Genomic DNA, 18,299 nt, shown 5'->3' on the forward strand with positions numbered 1-18,299 from the left:
TTTATTCCACTGTGACACGGAGGGTGAGTGACTTTTGGGCTCTGTCGTGTAAACCACTTTTACGATTCTCTAGGGACAAGGTCACACTGGAGTGCACCCCTCTTACTACTAAGAGTGGTGTTTAGTTTCACCTCCCAAAAAATCTGCTTGCTAGCATTCTAGCCTCTGTCTCACCCTTTTAAGGAAGTTGAGTCTGCATAGGCTCAATCTGCGAAGAGTGTTGGGTTTCTACATCACCAGAACAAGTACTTGGACTACACCGCAACTATGACAGGCGAAGGAGTAACAAAACAGACTCTTTACAGATGAGTTTCATATTGTGCGCATCGGAATGCTTCTCTATGCTGGCAAAAGACATCCTGAGGCCTTCAGAGCACATTCAACTAGAGGTGTGGCTGCCATATCGGCATGCCATAGAGGTGTACCAGCTCAAGACATCTGTCAAGCAGGAACTTGGGCTTTTATCCACACCTTTGCAAACCATTACTGTCTGAATACTCTATCGGGTCAGGACATTCGCTTTGTTAAAGCTGTCTTGCAGCACGTTCTAGTATGTCAAGTGGAGTTTGCTCCACTCTCCTCCAGCAATTTGGTACTGCTACCGGAATCCTCTTACGATGACGAATACATGGCAGGACACAATCCATTAGAAAAACAAATTACTTACCTCCAGTAATATTCTTTCTGATGGATGTTCCTCTCATTGATTACTCATCACCCTCCCATCCTATCCTGCAATCAGAAGTTTCTCAGTTTTTTTTCTCTTTCAATGCCAGGAGGTTCCTCATTTAATTACTAATCCCCAACACAGATGAGCACTGGAAAAAACAAGTAACTGAGGTCACAGGGCGCAGTGCATGCTACATGGCACACTTAGCTCTCAAAGGTTTCTGAGAGAAATATCTAAGATGAGGAATCCGTAGTAGAAACATCCATCAGAAAGAACATTACTGGCGGTAAGAAATTAGTTCTTCTAATGCAATTTAGGGAGCCAGCATCCTGCGCTATGGAGTGAGATAAAGGATTATAGAGACTATCCTCTGAAAGAAGTGGGCAGTTCTTAGCTTAGCTACCCTAGCAAAGGCAAAAGTGGTTCCACATGATATCCTATCAGCCGTTGGCCATGTGGATACTGCAGTGTGAGGCATGTTCCTAGGCCAGGACGTTAAGCATACTGCCTGACTCAAGAGCACTATGTTGATAAACACGGGCCAGGAGAATGTTTGGTAGCTCTCTTTTGATGGGCTCACTTTTATTCATGCATTGCACAGATGAGGAGTGGCCGGTCAAGTGGCACAGCGAGTAGCGCGCTCGCTTTGACATCCGTGTAGAGCCTGTTAACGCAGGTTCGAATCCCGGCAGGGCCAAACTCAGCCTTTCATCCTTCCGAGGTCGATAAATGAGCACCACACACCGTGGGTAATAATGAGCAGCGCTCAGATACCTGAGGGTTTGTAGTGCTATATAAATGCCAAATTATTATTATTATTATTATTATTATTAAAAGGAAGACCAACCCATAAACAATGAAGTCACATTCAGCCATCGAAAAATCCTCAGTTGCCATATCTTCCAGGCTCTGTCACAGAATAGGAACAGCATGATCCTTCAGCCCCTGGCCCCTTCCCCAATAACGGGCTGGTGTGGATAAAGGCGTATTCCGATCTTCGTCATCCCAATCCGACTAGCCGAAGTTCAACACCTTCCAGCTCCGTCGCCACTCAACACCAGTAGCGGGTCAGGACCCCTCAATGTCTGACTGACTATATGGTAAACAATCATGCAAGACCCCTGGAATTGTTTCTCTGGCTGTGAAGGGTTTCAAGCAGCTTCTACCATCTTCTCGTTCACTTACCCCCATCTCTTGCACCAACATCTTTCATTTAACCCTACTGTGAACATTCACAAGTTCCTCCCTCTGGGGACGATTGTACCCATTCCCCCATCTCAGATGAGGGAAGATTTCTACTCTCGCTTCTTTACTATTCAACCAGAGGTCAAAAGGGTGTGGAGGCCAGTTTTGGATCTAAAAAAATTAAAGTTCCTACCAAAATCTTTAAAGATGTGTACACCAGCTCAAATACTGTCATATTTTCAGGAGAGGGAGTATGGATGTGCACTCTAAACTTCAGATGCCTATCCCCTCATCCCGATGATTTGCAATCTCATTCCAAATACCTTCTGCTCGCCACCTTGTCACAATTGTTCCAGTACAGTGTCCTACTCATTGGTGTCCTCTCTGCCCCCAGAGTTTTTACCAAGGTGATGGCTGCAACTATGCTTTTCTGAGTGATTGGTTGATGGTTGAGGCAGACCCACGCTGGAGAATATTGATAAAAATTATGTGGTTATTGGTTGGCTGGGATCTGACTTTGAACAATGTAGTCGCCCAGTCCCAAGTTCTGAGAGTCACTGCCAGAAACGCAAAGCGAAGGGTCACTAGCAGAGCCCCTGCAGAGGCTGTCAGGTGGCACTAACAGGAATTCTATTGTCCCTGGCACCGGTGGCGAATTTGGCAGATCACAGCCCCCTCCCTGCGTGTTTTGGCCTGGCGCGTAGGCAATTCGTCCAACAAGATCTACGGTCCGAATACCAAGGCCACGAATGCTGACACAGGAAGGTTGAAGCACGTTTTGGAGTAGTCTCCTAAAGCACTACACGCACCACTAACTCAACCAGAAACGGATCGAGTTGAGAGGTCCGCTGCTCCGGACAACAACTCTACTCAGTCTAATGTTCAAAACAACCCAATTGATGAAATCTTCCCAGAGAGTAATTTTGAGTCCACCTGCTGGGTGGGGGCTGACACAATTGGTGTCAGCCAATTTAAAACGGCAATCACACCCAGTTCCAGTCCTGTGATTCACACGACTAATAACTTTACTGACATGGAGTCAAATGATGATGTCTTCGTCCGGTATCCAGTAGCTAAGGCTTCAGTGGATGCTCCGTACTCAGGTAGCCACGCTGCGGCTGTACAAGGTGGCAGTAGGTCACCCGGGTCCTTAACGATGGACGATGCGAGACTTGACAGGAGAAACTCCTTAGAAGTGGTGAACAAAGTACTGCAAAACCTGGTTCAGATTAACAAATCACATACTACAAAACACCTGCAAGGGATCAACACAGAAGATGAGACTCATGGCAAAGCTACTCTAAAGAGAAAAAATAAACAACTGCTGGATTCAAATGAAGACATTTGGGCAAGTGTGAAATATAAACTATGAGAATGGCAGAAGGGACCCGCAAATGTGACTCAGCGCAACACACCCTGTACTCTGCCCAACTCTCAAAAAAGAACTAGTGACAAAATAAGAGTTCTGAAGCATGCCTGCCAATCGTTAAAGAAAAAGCTGCAATTGCATACTTGCGATGAGTCAGTTTCTAATGACAGTTCAACTTCAGATTCATCATTCATGGAACGTCCTTTCCCCAAGATCAGGAGAGTCAAGGCTGACATCGCAAGGAACGCTCGGTCAGTCGAGGAACATAAAACTGGTACAAGCTTGTGTCCGGCTGCCTGTGATCACGTGCCCATAAACGAGTTGCAATCTATCCTAATTTCTTCAATGGCTGTCTCACTTGTGCCTTTCACAAAATTATACGACCACATAAATGAAAATACAAAGGACTTGACGACCTTAGTGGCATTAATGAACTCTAAACTTTTACACCTAGAAGAGCTATTTGGCCAGTCTAACAGCAAACAAGATGAAGGGATTGAAAGGTTAGAGGCATCACTCAAACTAGTAAGCGACCAGAAGTGAAACGATACCATAGATGATATTGTTCGCGGAAGTAGCCAAAGAGGCCCTGGCTTTATTCTCACATGAAAAGACAGAGGCAAGAATGAATGCTGAAACCCAAAAAGCAACTGACACACGCGTGTCAACAAATGGCCCAACTCTGTGTGACTAAGTCTGCAGCACACAACACGTGTGCTGAGGAAGCAAAAGTAAACCGCTTAAGTACAAACATGGCTGTTAAAAGCACCAATCCGAGTAACAAGCTGCAGGAGCCGTGTGTTGTGACCTTGGTACCTGGCGTTGAGAGTACTGCAGAAACGAAGTCAACCGAAGAGCTCCGGTTAATCACCAGTAACATGGGAACTGTACTTGAAAATTCGCCAACCTACAACATCGCTGAGATTTCCTTCAACACAGCCTTTGAACAAGCTAGAAGTCAGGACAACCTGGCACACCTAAATGAACAAGCAGCCACATCCTCCCGTGATCAAAATTCAAAATCACGGCTTGGACAAATGTAGTGAAGAAATACTAGTGGTTGATTCCCATAGTCAAATCAGCGGGGGTCTTTGCAATTTTTAATGGTGTCCACACCCCCAAGAAGGTCGTGAACCTAAAAAGACGAGACCAGCCTCCACCCAAGAAATCTAAAAACCTGCCAGGGAGAAAAAATGCACAACTAATAGGTGCGAGAAAATTGTTGTGTAACATAAAACTGGTACATGTGTTGGCGAAGGACGACAAGAAAACGCGTTCGAACTTGCAGAACGCCAACACTCAGAAAACCAAAGTAGACTTGTTAAAAAAAACACGAGAGGTGAGGTGGTGCGTATTGACGATCCCTCACATGATAGTTCGGTCGAGCTCCTAACATGTCAGCTTATGATGACGAAGAAAGCGTTGAGCTGGAAGGGTCCGTCGCACCGACTGGGCCAAACTGATGCTCACAACACTCCTGAGTTCAACGGTGTTGGCAAGAAAAACAAGCCACACAAGGGTTTAACTGGCCAGGTCCCAGTTAAAGCACAGAAGGGTATCTGTCAACCTGCTGCAGGTTCAGTGGGTATTGATGTTGAACCCAACCTCGGAAGAACGTGTCTTATTATTTCAAAGTCTGACGGCCTGTCGCTAAAGAATCTGGCTCCCATGAGTCCGGTGTTTGTCACGCTACACGATAAAAGAGAAATGCAAAGTGTCAAATTACAAATGCAAACTGCCAGTATTCTGAAGGTAAACCACAACCCAGTGAACATTGCACTCTGATGCAGAGGGTGGTCACAAAACCCTACAAATTTCAACAAAAGGAAATCTAGCACAAACAAAAAAGGAAAGACTAATAAAGAAACCAATAAGTAATGGCTCCACGATGTTCAAAGGGAATGAATCAAGAAGAAGTGATGAACGGTATCCTGTGTATAAGATCATGATGGAGCGAGTGGATTCCAGTGACAAGCTGACCTTAAACCGATGTAACGTGATAAAATTATTGCATCACATTCCAGGCCTACGTGTGTTAAACTCAAACAATGTAAAAATTGTAGAGTTTCCTGATGAAGGGCAGGACGATAAAGTGGTGTTGCATTTAACATGAAATATAATCGCAGCAACCATTTTAGAAGCAAAAGACGCCCTATTGTCATTGGGCTTTGATGTATATAAACTAGTCGAGGTAGCGTGTTTAGAGTCTTTGGATGAGAACGTCGAAAGTTCCACCTTGAGGATCTCCGGCCGGGATCGGCGCTATGTGGCGGAGACCAGGCTAACCAGCCCCAACTGGAACCATTACTTGGGCCACTAGCCGCAAGCACCAAACAGCAATCCTGCTGCCACTGGATAACTGCCTTGATAAAGACCCAAGTTGAAACGCACGCCAGCTGTTTTTTGTAAAAACCCAATTGACACAAGAAGAACAATAGATAGTATCTATGCTGTTTTTTTCGCCAATAAAATCACAAATCACATGACTCAAGGACTGGACAATTACTATTTGACCCTTCTTGCGAACGGACAACTGAATCCAGCCAGCGCCCACTGCTAACAAAGGTTTGTCTCCCCACCAACTGCCTAAACCAATTTGGGAACCTAGGAGTGGCTCTCAAGCCAAACCATGTGCCAGGCGGCAGGCTAAAAAATAAAAAATAACTATCAACAAGAGAGGGTGCGCAGAGGACCGTTGGTCCCGACACCAAAACTCCTAAACTCCCAGAAACTTGTATATCTCGTATGTATTGACTTTTCTTATGCCTTTGATACCATCGACTGCGAGATTCTATGGCAAAAATTGCGAGCCTGGGGTTGCCGGGACGGACTGATGGCAGCGATCAGAGAATTACACACAGAGACCTCGATCAGAATTCATCTAGATCGGTCTGGTACTTTGTCTGCAGAGATCAAAACTTTCAAGGGAGTGAAACAAGGCTGCCCGTTGGCTGCGGCTATATTCAGGTTATTTATATCAGACATTGGAGCTGCTATGGATGTTGTAAAATCGTTTCCTCCAAAGTTACACAAAACACATCTTAGTTGGCTACTATACGCAGACGACTTGATCCTGCTAGATGTAACACCTATCGGTATGCAGAGAAAGCTCAACGCCGTCCAAGAGTACGTGAACTCAAATCACTTGAAGATCAACACACAAAAAAAGCGCAATCCTGCTTCTGAAAAACCTGGAAACAACAAGAAAGCACTGATAAAAAAGTAGTCTGGAAATTGGGACAGGAACCATTGCGCATACAATGGAGCGTAAAATACATGGGCATGCTGATCAGCCAAGTATATACGATGGTCCATGGATCTTGGAGACCAGGAAAAAGTGTAGACAACTCGCCAGCCAAGCGTTTGTTTTAAGTAAAAAATTTGGAAAGTTCTCCCTTAAACCGGTGTTGAATTTCTGCCAACAAAAAGTAATCCCGGTTTTGACGTACGGAGCGGAAAACGCGTTGGGTTGTCCACATGTTCTCTGGTCTACCCTAAAAAACATTTATTGGTCTAAAGTATTGGGTCTACCAAAAGGCATGTCAATGGCCTGCATAAGATATGAGTTAGCATTGATTTCTTTACACGCCCAAATTTGTTGGAACTTGCTGTCGTTATTTCGTAAAACAAGAACTTCTGAGAAAATTCTGCAATTTTTAATTCTCCACAGTGCAACATCGGACAGAAATGACATCCCGTCGATGTGGATTAATCATTGAAAGTTTGCTAGTGGAGTTTGACATCAAGTTGGAAATGTTACACGAAAATCCAAACGCAGCAAAGCTAAAAATCTGGCGGGCTAGCTGGGAATTGACTAGCTCTCAGAGAGCTGCAACCAAGATGATGGTTGACACACCGGTTTAAGTCTGGGCCTTTAACAATCTCCAAAGATACGTCCAACTGTTTCCGGACTCGAATGCTAGGAGATTGTTCATGCTTTTTCGCCTGAACGCCTTCAAGACTAAAGAGCACCTTTGTGTATGGTCGAGTAACTTGAATCTAAATGTAACTTGCAGATTTTGCACGAAGGAAAAGGAGACCCTTAAATATCTGGTGGTGTTTTGCTGCAAACTTCAGTCTGTGTGATCAATCCATCTGGGACCCTGGATTATAAAACATCCTTCTCTGTGTGCAGATGAATGGTGGCAGAAAATGTTTAACGGCACAGACATGAAATTGCTATTTCCGTTAACATTTCTGCTAGCTGAGATCGAAAATCTGCTGAAACTGGACTTATTTCAGAGCAAACGACACAGTAATCACAATGATGGGGCGCAGGTGGAATGAGTGAGGAGGGCGGGGATGGATTGAACTAAAGTTCGTTTTGTATTCTGTCATATTTTAAAGGTTTGTTTGTAAACCATCAAAATAATTAAATAATAAAATAATCACTGCATACCAGGATATTTATATGTACATCATCAGTGCAATGTTCTTTTTGAACAAGCAGGGGACTGTACCTTCTCCACTGCTCTGCTTTCTAGCCGTGGAATTGTGGCACTGGTGCGTTAGTCAGGACACATTTCCAGGAGCGACTCATTTAGTGAGGGAACTATACATCAAAGTAGACACCCTGAGCATGAAGCCTCAGGCCAGTTATCTAGTACCTAGAGCCAACTTTGCTCGATGGAAGCATGCAAGCTCAAGAACATGGAACCTCCTAAATACCTTCCAAAGACATTACCCTCAGGAAAAAGGTTGTAAGGCAGCCACTCCAAATGGTTTTTTTCGACTACAGCTCTAAAGTGGATTCCTATTTTGGTTAAGTGTGCTTTGCAAACTGTTCGGCCAATAAGCTCTTTGGTTTGCATACAGGGTAATTTAAAATCTCACTCCAGTATGGAGGGAAAGGGATGGGATGTAAGAATCTGAAAATTGTGACTATGGTACATGTATTTCGTAGTGCCCCTTTTCTCCCTTACTCTCCCTTCTTCCTTGCTAATAAGTGTTGGGGGTGTTCCACGCTGTTAAAATGACTGGGCGGTTGGGAGGGGGGAAATGTGCAGAGGGAGGTAAAGTGTGAGGTGTGTGCCCACACACTTGTATATGCCCCACAATCTTTAATCATAATTCTGCTGTGCATCCAGCTCCAGTCCCATGTACCTAAGTACAAGGATCGAGCAAGCACTGTGTAACGCAGACTATGCCCATCTGATCATGGGGCGTGATCGTTGTGGATGGTTCCCCTCTGATGAAAAGGAACTGAGCTCTGCCTTCAGGAACATCAAGAGTCCAGCAAAAGATTCCAGCATGGATTTCTAGCATGGTTTCCATCTTGTACTATACACATCAACAGTTCTAGGTAGTTGAATCGCTCAGTCTTCACAGGTCTACACAGTCCAATGTCTGGGGTTAACCGCAGGCCTCCAGTTATAGCCCAGGCACACTTCAAACATTTAGCAACCTCTCAGTTGGTGGAGGCAATGCTCCCTCCTTGTTCCCAAATACCTGGCTTCGATTCAGTGATGCCTTTCTGAGCTCGGAGCCAGCGATCCCGTAGGCAGCCCGAAGTTGCCTCCGTAAAACCTGAAAAAGGACAACAGAAATGGCGTGTAGTCCTTTTGCTCCTTCTCAGGCAATGTATTGCTTCCATCACAGTAACATGACTACACCACAGTTCAGCCTCTAAGTGAATTGCTGCCACCATCCTGTAACATACAAGCTCTCTTGGCAGAACTCACCCAGTGTCATTATGTGGCACTTTACAGTACCTGGCCGAACATATCAATGTTTTGCAGCCTACAGTGAGGTTTTGGATTAAGCCTTAATTGCTGACAAAATAGGGCACATGAAAAGGTTGCAAAAAGTCTTGGAGGCTATCAATGTCAGTCAAAAGGGTCCTGCCCCCTCTCTTCCATACTTATAGATTGTCCTTGCTAGGGATGGGGACTAAAGCTTTTTTTGGTCCGTAAAATAAAATCCCAATTTAAAAGCTTATTTGGTGTGCATGAACAGAGCATAGTTTTGCCCGTTGGTCCTTTTGACTGTGCTTGCTGGGACTGGATGTCTTGTGAGCGTGTAGACATTTTTTACTTTTACCCTGTTCGTTTTACAATTTTTCTTTTCCCTGGGACTCCTGCGAGTCTTTGCTGCTAGATTCTGCTCGGACAAGCTAGTTTTTTGTCCTGTAGCCCATACAACAGGATTCATCCTATAGCAGACGTACACATGCTGTCTCTGGAGTGATTAGATCCAGACAAAGTGTGGGATCTCTGCCCTTTGTGACACCTACTCCATTTACTGCCTCGAGGACTGCCTTGTGCACTACGATAACTTTAGGAGGCCGCCTCAGATCCTCCAGCATTTTGTGGAGAGCAATTTGAAGAGGAGAATACAGATAAATTGTTCACTTTTTTCCCACAGCACTCCAGTCTGAGGCCATGTTTCCAACTTCTTGTTGTTCTGAGAGGGCTCTTTCGGGACCTTTGGCGGTTAGCCACCATGTTACCTGCACCTTTGAAGTTCCAGCTTGTTGGCCCAGTACTGATGTTCGCGCTGCCAGGAACCTAGTACCATGAATTTGGCCAAGAAAGCACCATGATCCTTTAAGGATATTGAAGGGGCTAAAACTGGGACCCACTGTCCGGAGTGCCATTGGCTGAATACTGGGGTAAGCATTGAGAAACCCAAAAAAGTGAAGTTTCCCACTTCTCGCAACAAAGTGGCTGTGACCACACAAATTTCTGCCTTTCCTGTGGAGAATGACACAGCAGAGGAGACCGCTCCAACTCAAGAGGTCAGACCTCCGTGAACAATGCTTAACCACTTCAGTCTGTATTTTCAGATTTCCAAGCATCTGCAGAGAAGCCAGATCCTTGGTTCTCAGCTACCTGTGGTAAGAACATCAGTTTGAGAGGGAGATGCAGCATTTTCCATCACAGGACTCTTGCCCTCCAGAGATCAGCCTTCATTCTTTACAGGGTGGAGTGCACTAGACTTAGCCCCTTCGTGCCACCTAGCCCTTTGGTTTACACTGTGACAAGGTGTGTAACCTTACCTGGTCAATAGACAATAGTAACCCCTCTCAGCCCGGGGTGGAAGGCCTTCCTGGGAGGAATAAAGAGCCATTCCTTTCCCAGAGAAAAGGGGGGAGGGCCGTGGCAGCTGAGGGACCAATTTCCTTTCCTTCACCACGTGTCAGTCTATATATGTGCAGTGCCAATTTGCATCATCACATGCCTCTTAACAAAAGTGCTAGCCAAGTTCTCTCTTTTCAAAAAAAGCCAGGAAACTATAATCACAGTGGATCTCCCGCAGGACAGGAACCCATCAGTGCCCTTCACAATCTGATGCACACGGGAGAGCGCCAGCGGGAAATAAGCCAAAGGTCCTAAAATTCTGCCTTGATCCCTATGTGCCTTTCATACAAACTCCACAGGGAGTGAGAGAACAAATGAATGAGGAACCCGAGCTCCTACAAAGCTTTTGCAGGGCTGCTTACTAAATCCCAGCCTAGGCATGCACGATAGCAAAACCACTGCAACCACCTTAGACCACCAAGGTCTTAAAACAGGACCACACCAAATTACAAGAACTGGACTTATCTTAATGGGAACACAGTACTTGCCCCTATCACTAACTTGGACACTTTGCAGCGTGGGCTGCCATTATTTCTGCACTGCGGCCCTGCGGACAGAAAATGGGTGCAGCTTAACCCACTTTTTAAAATCTGTAGTTCTGAACCCCCGCTGGCCACCGCTCTAGGGCGTAGACGACGGGGCCAGATAACTAACCAAAGGCGTGGGAGATGAGGTAAAGGGATTACCAAGAAAACAGAAATTATGGGGGTTTTGGGTGAGGTCATAGAAGGAGGTGGAAACTGAAGAGACCTGCAGACGGAACGGTGGTGGAGGAAAAAGTGGAAGCAAAGTTGTAGAGTTGGTGAGGCATTGGCTAGTGAGTACAAATATAACACTGTGTTGCGAGTGTGCAGGAAAGACTAGCTGGTGTCATTAGGAGAGGGAGTATAGGGAGTGAATTTGGGGTGTCTGAGAAGAAGGTGGAGTAGTAGTAGCAGTGTGGACGAGGGAGTGGCAATGTAGGTGGGAGAAGTAACATCGAAGGGTGGAGGCAGTAATAGAAGACATGGGAGACAGAGGAGAGATGCAGGGAATAGGAGTGAAGGTGGGAGGAGAGGAGAGCTGTTGGTGAGTAGAACATAGAGGGAGAGGACGCAAGAAGACAACCAAGTTGGGCTGAGTGTCTGAAGGCACATCCCCGCTCTTCTAATGGTCACTAGCATTCTGATACGGTAGGGTGAGTCTAGGAAAGTCCCTGACAGTCTAGATAGTGAAGGAAATTGCCTTTAGGCTAACATGACCAGCTATCTAGAGATGTGATAGTAGAGGGTTAATATTGTCTCTCTACTAATCCGGGGAATGGGGATGCCTCGGTTACTGTGGAAAATACGACATGAAGACGCGAAAAAGACGGACGGCTCTAGCGCTTTGCTGAAACCTTTAATAAAAACCCTTGGTCTATCTTGGGATTTGAAGTATTCTTTGCACCATCTGTGACCACACATACTTCAAATCAGGAGCCCTCGACTGCTCATTAGCACCTCTGCTTTGTATCTAATTAGACCCAGGAAATAAGCTGATGACATCTCAGGCTGAGGGGATACTTCATGGGCTTTAATTGAAGAATGCAGACAACCATGCACGTTCATCTTTTTATGATGCTGACATCTGCACTAACTCTTCTGCACACCCAGCAGACTCTACAGTGTCTAAAGAGTTGTACCCAGTTAGACCACTGGTGTCAGTAGATTCCGACAGCCTATACCAGCTCCAATGCTTCCCCAGCCTGCAGCTCCATCAGACCACTTAAAGACCGCTATCACAGTGGATCAGCGAGATGAGGCTGTAGATGGTGCTGCTGGAGAGTGCTAGTCTTCCAATTATTTTCGTGAGAGGCTAGAGGGGCTTTTAGAATGGGGTGCTAGCCTCAGTACTTGCCTCAATCAGATCCGGTATTCACATTCAAAAGGATATTTGAGGGCAAGGGCGATAGATTTCAGAGAAACCTCATTTGGTGCATCTTGGGAACAACAGGATTGAAGTAAGTTAACAGCTTGTGTCTTTTGAAAAACGATGCTAAGCCTATCTTCAGCAAGCTCAGTATTCCTGTCAGTAGTAGCTTTTGTGCTTTAAAAAAAACCTTTATTTCAAAATGTTCAATGCATAAACAAATCATGTCTTGATAGCATCAATTATGTTACAGACTCTGATGTATATTTAACATAAAACACAACCACTAACATCCTTGAAAAGGAAGATCCTCATCTTTAATATTGCACATCCCACCCTCCTCCCAATTCTACCCACCCCTCAATCCTATTCACCACCCATTGGTACTATATGATTCCACGTAATTATTTTCTCAAATCTTTTGAAGAATTGAGCTCATTCAACATCTGACCCCAATCAACATCCACCCCTTTATCTGAATCTGGGTCTCCCATTTTTTGCAAGCTCTCCCCCTCCGTTAGACACCACCGGCGAATATCTTCCAGCCATTGTTCCAAGTATGGGCCCTGAGGTTTCTTCCAACAAATTGCTACCCGGCTTTTCGCTAATATTACCATAAATTTTGCCAGTCTTCTAGTTTTCTCTTTCCCAGGAATAATCCCCACAAGCATACTTTTAGGACACACTTGTAACTCGAATCTAATTCATTAATCAGAGAAATCATTGCATGCCAATAATTTGTAATTGTTGGACAATCCCATATGTGAGGGAGGCATGTTATCACAAGTAGACACTGACACAAGAGCTGCACGTTTCAAGACTTTTATTAATGGTTTAAAAGGGGTTGGAAAACCCCTGTCTTGCCTCATGACTAAGTTGGGAGTATTCTCGACAATCAAACAAAAAGAAGATACAGTCCTAGTCAGTCCTTAGGCAAACTAAAATGGCCTATACTGATAAACCTAATGCCTGCCCTCTTTCTAATATAGAAAATGTGTAAAGGGAATGTGTAATGCAAAAAGGAAAATCAGTGTTCAAAAGAAATGTCAGTATGACAGAGTAAACTCCCTTCCCCACTTTTTGTAGCAAAGGGTAAGGTGACACACTTGGACCTTGTGACACACACTGTCTTCAGACACTAGGATGCAGTTATTTTCGTGGACCAGGGCCCACTTGGCCTTCCACAAAAAAGTCAATACAGTTCAACAAAAGTTTGTTTCCTTCTGGTTACCATAATTCAGCATAGGTTCCCCTCTGCCGTACTCAAACTTTTCAATCACAATTTGTGGGGTTCCTTCCCTAAATTTCAATCACACCTTTGTAGGTATCCCTTCGTCAGGCTCAAACCTCCTTTCAATTCTGTGTACACTGTCGAAGACTTTGAAAACTGCAAGACTTTGCTCTTACCTCGGCATGACCACTTCGACCTTCTTTCCTCAAACGTCACTTTTTCTCTCCTACACCAAGGCATCTTGGTAAATGTAGTTTCGAGCACAGTATTTATTTCAAAGTTCAAAGATATCTCTCACATCCAGGTTTCCCTCTGCCAGGATCAAACCAACAGTTCAAATCTTGCATCTCAGTTTTTCTCTTCACACCGCTTCTACGGCATCACACATTTCACAGAGACTTTCCATTAGGCCATCTTCTTTCACCTTCATATCAACTCACCGGCTGTGTTAATTCATTTTCTTGTTTAGCTTTGATTTTGAAGTCAAGGCTTATATCACAACTGCTGCTGCACCTCCCCAAATCTGTCATTCATCTGGGAGGGTGGCTGGTATCCTCGAAACACAAGAGTTTTTTTTCTTATCTCTAGCTGGCCTTCCTCGCCCAACCTTTAAGGGCCTTCATAGGTAACAATCTCTTGCCAGGGTCTCTGTGGTTTCTCCGTACCTAGTTTCCGTCCCTCTGACAGATGTTCTGCTCCGCCTGGTTTGCCGTTGCCCTGTAAGAACTGCTCGTTCTCGTGCCTTGCCTTGCTCAGAGTGAGTCTTAATGTTCCAATTTTTAACCATGTTGGGACAGCTAATAGGTACCGGGTATTTGCAATTAAGATCAAGTGCCTGACCCTGCCTGATCTTATTAGTGGCACATGTCCAATATATTGCCTGGGTGGTTTCTCCTTTCAGCCCTAGACCTCCTCTTCCTTGGCTCAGTGTTTGTGTAGGAAAGGGGGGCGTAGATCTCGGAAGTTGGAATAGCCTATAAAATTGGATGGGACGGATATTTGGAAAGGGGGATACCATGTCTCGCCATCGGGTGTTCTTCCTCCACTCCCTGAGGACTCCTCACCCAGGTGATCCCCCCCACACCTGTCCACCCCCAGGGTCTGGATTTAAAGGTGATGGCTGTGCTGTAGGCCACCTGAGTAAGGTATCACCATGGTCTAGGCAGTGAAACGCCCTCTGGTTTTTCACATACCCTTCCCCTCTGCGGTGTGGATGGCACTGTTTCGCAGGGGAACTGGGAAAGGAAATCAACGTTCCCCCTGGTCTTTACCCTTTCGATGTTCCAACGTGAAACAGTATCGTTGCAGGTCCAGGAACCAACGCATGACTCGAGGGTAAGATTCTTTCCTCTGACCTATCCAAACTAAGGGTTAATGATCTGTAATAAGGGTACATTTGCTTCCCAATGGGTAGTAGCTGAGATGGAGGATCACCCATTTGATGGCAAGGGCTTCAAGTTCTAAGGTCTTAAATAGTTTGCGCCTGATAAATAATATAGGATGTTCCAAGCCATCCCATATTTGAGACCGTACGGCTCCTAATTCCGTCAGGGAAGCATCAGTCTGTAAAACAAACTCTTTCAAGAAGTCTGCCACTTTCAATATGGGGTTCTGACACAATATTAGTTTGAGGTTGTTATAACAATCCTCATCGGTCCAACACATTTTCTGGGGTTCTGCTTTTCGTAATTTTTCTGTCAAGCGTGATGTTTTGTCTGAAAATGTTGGGATAAACCTGCAATAATACCCAATTAAGCCCAAGAATGCTCTAATATCTCTTTTGGTCTTGGGTGTGGGAGCATCTAAAACAGCTTTCACCTTTTATTGCTGAGGCTGTACACTAGCATTCCCCACAAAGAAGCCCAGATATTTCACGGCTCATTGAGCCAGCTTGCACTTAGGCTACAGTCTATCCGGCCTCTCGGGGAGCTCTCATAATAGTGTAAAGATGGGAAGGATGGTCCTCCCACGTTTTACTGTAGAGAAGCCTGTTTTTTCCTTATCCGGTCCGTGTAAAGGGACCTGCCAATACCATTTAGTTAAATCTAGAGTAGACAAGAACACTGCATTTCCCAGTTTATCAAGTCATCGATGCATGGTGTAGGATATGCATCAAAGGTGCAGATGGCGTAGACTTGCCTAAAATATATGCTTAATCCCCAAGACTGGTCCGGTTTAGTTACCAACACGATGGGGAAGGATCATGGGCTTGAAGGTGGCTCGATAATATTTGCCTTCAGGATATTCTCAACCTCATTAATGACTATTTTCTTTCGTGCCTCTGGGAGTCTGTATGATTTTAGATTACACCACAAACCGAAAAGGTAAAGTTGTTAATGATAAGCTCCACGTACTCTCCCTGGTTTTTCACAAAATACGTCGGGGTGGAGGGAAAGTGGTAACAAGGCCTTTTAAATTGTTTTGTCTGTCTTTAGGTAGTTCTTGGGGAATGTGTTCTAGGTTATCACTCTCCTGGGGTACCAAACAGAATAACATGGAAGAGTTGGACGCAGAAGGGTTCTCTTTCCATTCTTTCAGGAGGCTTATGTGGTAGAGGTGGTCCTTTTGTCTTCTATCCGGTTGGGCTACCCTATATGTACGCGTTGCCGTTTGTTCTAGTATTTCATAGGGCCCGTGCCATTTTAAAACAAGCTTATTTTCAGAGGTAGGTAAATAAACCAGAACTTTCTGACCTACTGAAAAGGGATGTGACCTAGCAGTTCGGGCTGGACTGCCCCTTTTGGGGTGGGGCCAAGCCTGATTTGCATATGGTTGTTCCCCTTCTGCAATGGCTTGGCAGGCGAAGAACGGTGGTCTGGAGGGTTGCCCAGAGCAACGCCAGTGGTTAAGATTCATTTTAAACCGTCCATCCATCACCTCTTTGTTTTTGCTTTGTCACCCCGAGTGGGACGGGTATGCCCAGACGTGGGTCCCGTGCCTGCTGGGCCTAGAGACCCAAGCTACTCCTCACTGATGAGCCCCAACAAGGGCGAAACATGTTTGGAGATGCTTGTGGTCTCGTGCAGAAGGGATGTGACCTAGCAGTTCGGGCTGGACTGCCCCTTTTGGGGTGGGGCCAAGCCTGATTTGCATATGGTCGTTCCCCTTCTGTAATGGCTTGGCAGGCGAAGAACAGTGGTCTGGATGGTTGCCCAGAGCAACGCCAGTGGTTAAGATTCATTTTAAACCTTCCAGTCATCACCTCTTTGTTTTTGCTACTGAAAACAATCCAAGATTTACCTTTTATAATAGGAAAGCTTCTGTTGTTTTTGAGCTTTTTCCATACGAGTTCCATGGAGTTCTGACTAGATTTGTGTGTTCTCGTAACCTGGTGGCTGTCTGTGAAAGAGGTATTGGTGCTTCTTCCCCTTCTTCCTAGGTTTCCCTGAGCATATCTAAGACATCTCTTGGTTCTCTACCATATAATAATTTGAATGGGGAGATCTAGTAGATGCTTGAGGGGTCTTTCTCACTGCAAACGGGGCCCAAAGGATCATGCAATCCCAATCTTTCCCATCCTAGTTTACTAACTTTCTTAGAATTCTCTTCAGGTTCTTATTAAATCTTTCTATCAATCGGTTTGGGGATGGTACACTGAGGTCCTTAAGGTGTAATATGTAGTTCCTTTACTTCACCCATTAGCCTACTCATTAAATGTGTCCCCTGGTCAGTTAGAATTTCAATAGGGAATCCAACTCTACAAAAGAATGGTAGCAAATGCTTTAATAAGATTTGCTGCGTGATGTTATTTCTCATGGGAAAGCCTTCTGGGCCTGGTGGCGTAATCAATAATTGCAAGAACAAATTTGTTGCCCAACTTAGAAGTTTCTAAAGGTCCGATAATATCCATCCCGATTCAGGATAAGGGAACTTCAATTATCGGTAGTGTATTTATAGGGGAATATGCAAGCTGGTCTTTTGACACATCTCACATTTCTGAAAAAAGTTTTTTTTTATATCAGCATGAATCCCCGACCAATAGAATTTTCCACTAATGTGAGCTTGGGTCTTAGACTGTCCTAAGTGTCCCAAGTCAAAGTGAGAGTGCAATTTCGAACACAATTTTCCGATGGGTTTTGGGTATTACCAATTGGGTTTTACTAAGGCCTTCCCCTGGGGTTTCTCTACGATACAGTAGGCCCTGTTTCAGAAAGAAAAAGGGATTTCTTTTTTCTTGGCCTTCTCCCTCAGGAATTATTTGCAAGAAAGCCTCTGTCAGCATTGGGTCGTTCTGTTGAGCGCAAAGGCTTAGTCTGGAAGGATGGGTGGGTTCATCTTCCACTTTGGCTCCAATTTTAAATATCTCATTGGGCTCCCCAGAGCCTAAGTTACTTCTGTTTCTTCAGGCTCTCTCCCTTCCTCAATATGAGGAAATAAAGCTTTTGAATGGCTTGTGACTCCCACGTATTCCTCATCTTTTGATATCTCCAATATCCAGCTGCTTCTGAATTTCTTTTCAGCAGAGGGCGCTGTGTGTCAATGCAGTTGACTCGATGGCCTCCGTCTCGGGGATGTCATTGAAGGTATATATAGCAACGGACCGTTGGCTTCAGTTCAGTTTTTCTGAGTAAGCTTTTGCTTCGTGAACTCCGGCGCGCTTCATCATTTTCTTCGAAATTGTCTATAATGTCTTTGTATTTGGCTCCGACAACCTCGAAGACCGAGTTTAAAAAAATGCACAGACTGGGACGCCAAGCTATCGCTGACCGACCCACATCGAGTGTGCTTGTAGTGTCTCGGTGTGGAGAACAAGACATCGGCCTGTCAAGTGTCAGTCAATGACTGGAAAATCTCTGAAGGAGCGTAAAAAGAAATTGGCGGTAGGTAGACTCTCCAGAAAATCCCCTTTGACTACCTAGTCGAAAAAACATTCTA

Source organism: Ambystoma mexicanum, chromosome 13 (genome assembly GCF_040938575.1).
Source record: "Ambystoma mexicanum isolate Mex_15411 chromosome 13, UKY_AmexF1_1, whole genome shotgun sequence".
Taxonomy (NCBI): domain Eukaryota; kingdom Metazoa; phylum Chordata; class Amphibia; order Caudata; family Ambystomatidae; genus Ambystoma; species Ambystoma mexicanum.